Source organism: Camponotus floridanus, unplaced genomic scaffold (assembly GCF_003227725.1).
Source record: "Camponotus floridanus strain SB8 unplaced genomic scaffold, Cflo_v7.5 scaffold142, whole genome shotgun sequence".
Classification (NCBI taxonomy): domain Eukaryota; kingdom Metazoa; phylum Arthropoda; class Insecta; order Hymenoptera; family Formicidae; genus Camponotus; species Camponotus floridanus.
Window position 1 is genome coordinate 208,565 of NW_020229262.1, and position 6,450 is coordinate 215,014.

General features: G+C 31.8%; 1 pseudogene; it reads right to left on the bottom strand.

Moving 5' to 3' along the window:
* Positions 1-2,356: 2,356 nt before the first annotated feature.
* LOC112637202 lies at positions 2,357-3,564 on the bottom strand (annotated as a pseudogene).
* Between the last annotated feature and the right edge of the window lie 2,886 nt (positions 3,565-6,450).

Genomic DNA, 6,450 nt, shown 5'->3' on the forward strand with positions numbered 1-6,450 from the left:
GGCACGGCGAAGTCTCGCACTTTTCGCTTTCTATACCGCTTAATCTTACCGCTCAGTTAAACCGCAAAATATTATACGTCAACCGCTATTCTTCTCGGACTTTGATTTTCCGCACGCTCGATCTATCACGCCGCTCGCGATCTCCCGCGAGTTTAACCGCTTCGCTTGTCGCACCGCTCGTTGTACTGTACACTTGTCACGTTGAACTCTAATAAACTGTCGTTTTGTGTGAATATCACGAGTTTCACTGCACTGGCCTATCCTCCACGTTCGCGCAATCTCTTGCCGGATCCGCTCGCGAACAATATTTCTTCATTAGAAGTCGCAGTTGTAACTAAAGCAGTGTTGTTGCTGGTAGATGGTATTTCAGCTTCAGCAATTGTTGTCCAATTTGGAGAATTAATATTTGCAGCTAAAATAATTTCTCTTGTTTCTCCAACAATTTCTATTTGTTCTTTTGTATCTAATAGTTGTTCTACACATTTAGCAACCTAAAAAGAAAAAAAGAAAAATAATGTCGGAAAAATTATATAAAACATTACTTTATTAGTAAGTAAAACATTACCCCAGAAGAAGTTTGAGAACATTCCTCAAGAAATTTAAAAATTTTTTTTGCTGGTCCTTTCTTTATTTTCATATCATTTAAGTCCTGTGCATTGAGTAAAAAGAAAGAGGAGCCTTCGATTTTTTCATCTAAAGATAAACAAAAATTGTAATGTATTCATAAAAACAACAACTGTAATAGTAATAGTAAAATATTAAGAATTATCGTTCATATTTTCCTAGCACAAAATATCGAAAAATCACAATAGAAGAAATGCATAACATAAAGATCAATATCGAGTTGTACAAAAAATAATTTAAGACTCTCTATTAAAAAATGTATTGAAAAATTACAAGTTACTTAATATAAAATTCAATGTGATACATAATAAGATATGAAAATTGAATCATGATTTGAACGTATATTTAAAGACTAATAAAATAAATCTTACATTTTTTGCTAAAATGATGCAAAAAACTCCATTTCCATCACAATAAAATGTGACGGAGACTAACATAAAAATTATTGGATGTTGGTTCTGACCAGATAGACAATGATTTGTAATATGCAAGACTAAGACAATTCACAAAAAGCTGTAAAATGTTATGAATTTCCCAATCGACATGGTAGGCATTAAAATCAGTATCAAATAAATGAGTTTTATATAATGTGGTCAAAAAGTATACTTCATTTTTATTCAACATTAAAATTTCTTTAATACATCCAAAAAGAGGTAAATTTTTTCCGTTTTGTTTATCAATTTTAAGACATACTAATAAATTAAGTCGAAATTCTACACCATTTATTTTTATAGCATTAGTGGTAAATATAGAATCAGTATCAACATATCCTAGATCATGTAAATATGTACGACTTTGGCAATTTTGCACTGTAACTGTTTCTCCATTTAATGGTTCAACTCGAATAATTGTGGCATTTCCTTTTCCCCATCTAGCACTTTGAGAGCATTGAACAATTCTTATTAATGTTTTCGGTGGATTTTTAAAATTATGAACATTTTGTGCTCTTAGTTTGATTTCATTATGTTTGGCTTCATAACGCATACAGTTGTACAATTGAAGAGGTCCTGACCACAACATACAATCTGGGTAATGAGTTAAATGATGGAATTTATTTATCATATGTACATCAGGGAAAAGTTGTTTGAATGTTTCCAAAAAATCTGTGATGAGGGCTCTCAAATAAGACATAAGAGAAACTGTAACTTTTGGCGCAAACACGATTTCCATAATTCTTAGCAAAAGGAGAATCAGTTGTAGGTGTTCTTCTCCTGTCAAGACCCACTCAGAAATTAAGAAAGGGAAAACGCGAAGAAGACACCATATTTGCATAGCTTTTTGATTTAAAGTATGCCCTTTTACACGCAATATTCTTTCATTGAAATTTGCTGAAGGCTTATTCTTTCTTTCAACAAAACCATATTGAAATGATGCTATTCTGTTGTTAAAATCATCTATATGAAACAATTTCAATTCCAAAGTATAACGAAGTAAAACTAACTTTAGTATCATTGGCCCAATACCACAAAGAATATCATGCATTGGATCAAAAATAAGGTTTTTACATATATGAAAGAAACGAGATAAATGTAAGCAACGCTCTCCATGCATTCCTGTTAACGTTTTAGCATTATCGCTATAGTTTGCATTATGCAGTAAATTTAAGTGTTTATTGTAAACTGCCATATTTCTTGATTGTTTAATTTCTATGCTACCATTATGCAAATCTTGCCTAGTATAAAGACACATTCGACAAAAGAAATTAGAAGATGGACCTAGCAAATTAAATACTTCATGGACAGCTAATCCATCCCCACAAAATGCAGTCAATGATGCACGCAAAATATATTCTTGTCCTTCTAAAAGTATAACAACTCCTTCATTACTTTCTAATTTTACAAGATCTTCTAAGAAAGGACTTAATATTTTTTTCATTTTATATTTTTTTATGTCAACATGACAACAAAGAAGCAAAACGTGAATACTGCTTGTTTCAGAATTCATGTGAGGTAGAAGATTCTGTATTATATAATAAAAGACTCCTAATTTGTGAATGCCAGTCTTAGAGCCAAGTGGATTGACAATTTCCAGTTCATCATAATAAAGTTGGATTCTAATGGCATGTTTGTACTTCTGAAAAAAAGGATGAGTTTTAAAGTGCTGCCCATCAATAAAAGATGCAAGAATGCCATCATTTGATTCTTTCTCTGCTTCTATTACAGCGCGTATGTCTTTATTTCTAAGCACCATTGTTAAAGAATCTATTATAGAAACATATTGACAAGTTTCAAGAATTGTTTTTGATACAGAAGTGCCTGTTTTTTTATCAATTACATTTTCTATACGTTTACCCAAAGGTATTTCCTGAGGCTTGATATATTCTGTACTACTTGCTAAAACTTCCATTTGTTGTTCAAGTGTTCTTAAACCTTCAAAAGATTTATCTATTTCAAAAGAATTTAACAAATTAATAACATCAGGGTCATTAAGCATTTCTTTAGATTGTAAAAATTGTTTAATTTTAGTTTTTAATGATACACATAAATTATTTGTTATTTGTTCATATTCATCAAGAATATCAGTTATAATGCTTCCGGTCATTGATACTTTTGATTGTAATCTAATTATTAGACTTATTAAAGAATCTCTTAAATTAAAATTGTCACAAATTTTTAAAACCTCTACATTATTTGAATTTTCAGATATTTTGTTTGCATCATTTTCATTAATAATTATATCATTATACGAAGAAGTGGATACTGTATTTTCTACAGAAAAGTCATAATTTTCTTTTCGAGAAAAATGAATTTTTCTTATATGATCTCTTAAAGAGTAAGAATGAAGAAATTTTCGATAACAATCTTTTTGACCACATTGAAACCCAATTTTGTCTATTCCGCGTTTAAGTGTCAAACCATGTACTATTGTAAAATGTCATGCCAAACCATTTAACCCTCCTTTTACAGTATTACGACACATAAAACATTTCAAAGGCTCCATTGCTGATATATTTTAATGAAATTTTTACGCATCTGTAATATTAATAAACATTATTTAAAAATGATTATTTTATAATTATTATCAAGAAATGTACTTTGCAAAATAGAAATGATAAATATATAAAAAAAGAGAGATGACATTTAATCAATTTTTAAATATAAATATATATTTTTGGAATGTGACAGTCGTATAGATAATTTGCAAAAGGAATAAAGTCTGAGATGGCATTCCGAGATGTAACAATAAATATATAATAAAATGTACAATTTTGCTATTTGATGCTTTATATTTTTAAATATGTTTGTTAAAAAAACGTAAAAAAAATACAAATATACTAACCTTCAAATTTTTTTCGTGTCTCCTCATCTGTTATTTCCTCGATTTTTATTCCTAAATCTTCAATGGATAAATTTGTTATTTTTTCCATTTCAGTCTACAATTGAGAAATAAATATTAAAGATAGAAAGAAAAAAAGTTCACGTGTCAGCAACTACGTATTACATAAAACACTACAAGAATGGTTATGATAACGAAATACATATAATTAATATAAAAAAATGTAATAATTATAATAATAGAATAAAATGCCACATAAAAGCGTTGAACTTACCGTCAATCATTGCGGACGGATAGTAGCTAACGTGTTGTAACTTGTGTTAGTTACGACGAACGATGCACGATTGGCACCCGGCACGACACACGTTACCGCGAACGCCGTAAACAAAAGAATTGAGAAAATATCGCGCAACAACAAACTGAGCTTTTATTGGCTCGCGGTTTACTGATTTGCAGTGAAATCTTACTTCCACTGCCTAAAATCAGTAAATTGTAAGTCTGAGAACTAAGGTGGGAGTATGTTTACTAAATGTCAGTAAATACTCACTGATTGTCGGTGACATACTGTTTTACTGATTCAATCAGCGTTATTTTCACTGATTGACTTTAAGAGAGTAAGATTGCGTTATGATTAACCAATCAGTAAGCGTTATGTGTTCGTCATTTTTATTTTTTGTCTCGATAAAAATAGTAGAAGATTTTGGAAGCATAATAAAGTTAACACTTTCATAACTGAGAGAATATAATAATAAAGAGAGTGTAATATCTAAATAATCACATATATACGCATATAATGCAGCATTTTGTCTCCCGCCATGATAATTGTCTTCTTGTTTTTAATTGACAAAATTTTTGTGACGTTACTATTTGTTACGATTCATTATGGATCCTATATACCTATAAAGTATATACTAGCTGTGTCCCAATATTCACTGCCAGTACTGAAAATCTATAGTATACATCCCACGTAAATTATAGATTTTCAGTACTGACAGTGAATATTGGAATACAGCCAGTATACTTTATAGGTATACATGGCATCCATAATGAATCATAACAAATAATCTTTCTTTCAACCTGGAAGCATTGAGCGATATACGCATGTACATAATGACAAATTCACAGTGGTGGGTCATCAGGTCAATCACATGTACGTGAGCGCACACTGTCAGACGCGCGACTCACTGACGTACGTCCAGCTAAAGGTCCGCGCTGATTAGATTAACGTTACTCAATAATTACTACTTTATTATGCATTATAGAAAAAAAATGGTTCAGGACTTTTCGACTCAGTTTTCCACGAGGAATATCACTATATAAATAGTGGACGCCAATTAAGTGACATCCTGTATACTTTATTATAGGTATATGGTGGATGCAAATTTCCTACGATTAAAGCCCTTTTGCACAATGCTAGGCAACAGACAATGAACAGAAAAACGTATACTTAAGTATACGTAAGTTAGGGCCTCCGCACAAGCTGTTTCGTAACGCATTACATTACGTTAAGTATTGAGCGTAGATCTTAATTCCGTACGTAAATTTAAACTTCGGTCAACGCACAGAGAAAGTCGTAACGTAAAAACAGTAACCATTCACTGTCTCTACGTTACGATTTTCTCTGTGCGTTACCGAATTAATACTTAACGTAACGTAATGCGTTACGAAACAGCTTGTGCGGAGGCCCTAAGTACTTTGACAATGTAGGGCACATCCTTGGATATATATATATATATATATATATATATATATATATATATATACAGGGTCTACCAAAAGTGTGGAAACCCCTAAATATCTCGGAAAATATACGTTTTACAGAAAAGTGTTTCCAACAAAAGTTGTAGGGTTTAAGAAGATCTATATACTGATTCTATCAGTTTGACCTTGGATGGCGTCGTCAAGGTCAGGTCAAGGTCACATTGACTTTTTTAAATGACACCCCCTACATTTGATTGCATATTCTTATAGCTTAATTCAAGAGCTTTCCAAAACACTATAATAATGTTCATTTTTATTAAGTACTTTGCGAGTTATGAGGGTTGAATGATAGAGTAGCGCCGGTATTAACATTATCCAAGGTGTACTACATGGAGGTTACTCGCTCGGATTTGCATCTGTTGTGTGTGTGATCCAGCTAACTAAGGCAAGATCGGTCGTGGATCCAGTCAGCAAAAGCAAAGACCCAACCAAATTACAATCGAGCATTTAAAGACCTGGAAAGCAATCGACATAGTAAACAGTAAATAAATTTGTGGATGCTCATTTATCATAATAATTGTTCGAAATGTGTGCGTGTGCGTGCGTGCGGTGCGTGTATACAGAGATCAGGTTAGGTTGCACCAAACGATTGCAAATGTGTTTCAATGTGTTAAAGTAAATGCTGAAAGTGGCTGCCATTTACTTCCTGACAATATGCTAATCTTTGGTAGAATGTAGAAATGACTTTACGATTCGTTTCAAAAGGTATCAAAGCCATTTCATCCCTTATTCGCTGTATCAATTCGTGAATGGTTTTAGGTTTTGTTCTGTAAACCTTACTCTTCAGAT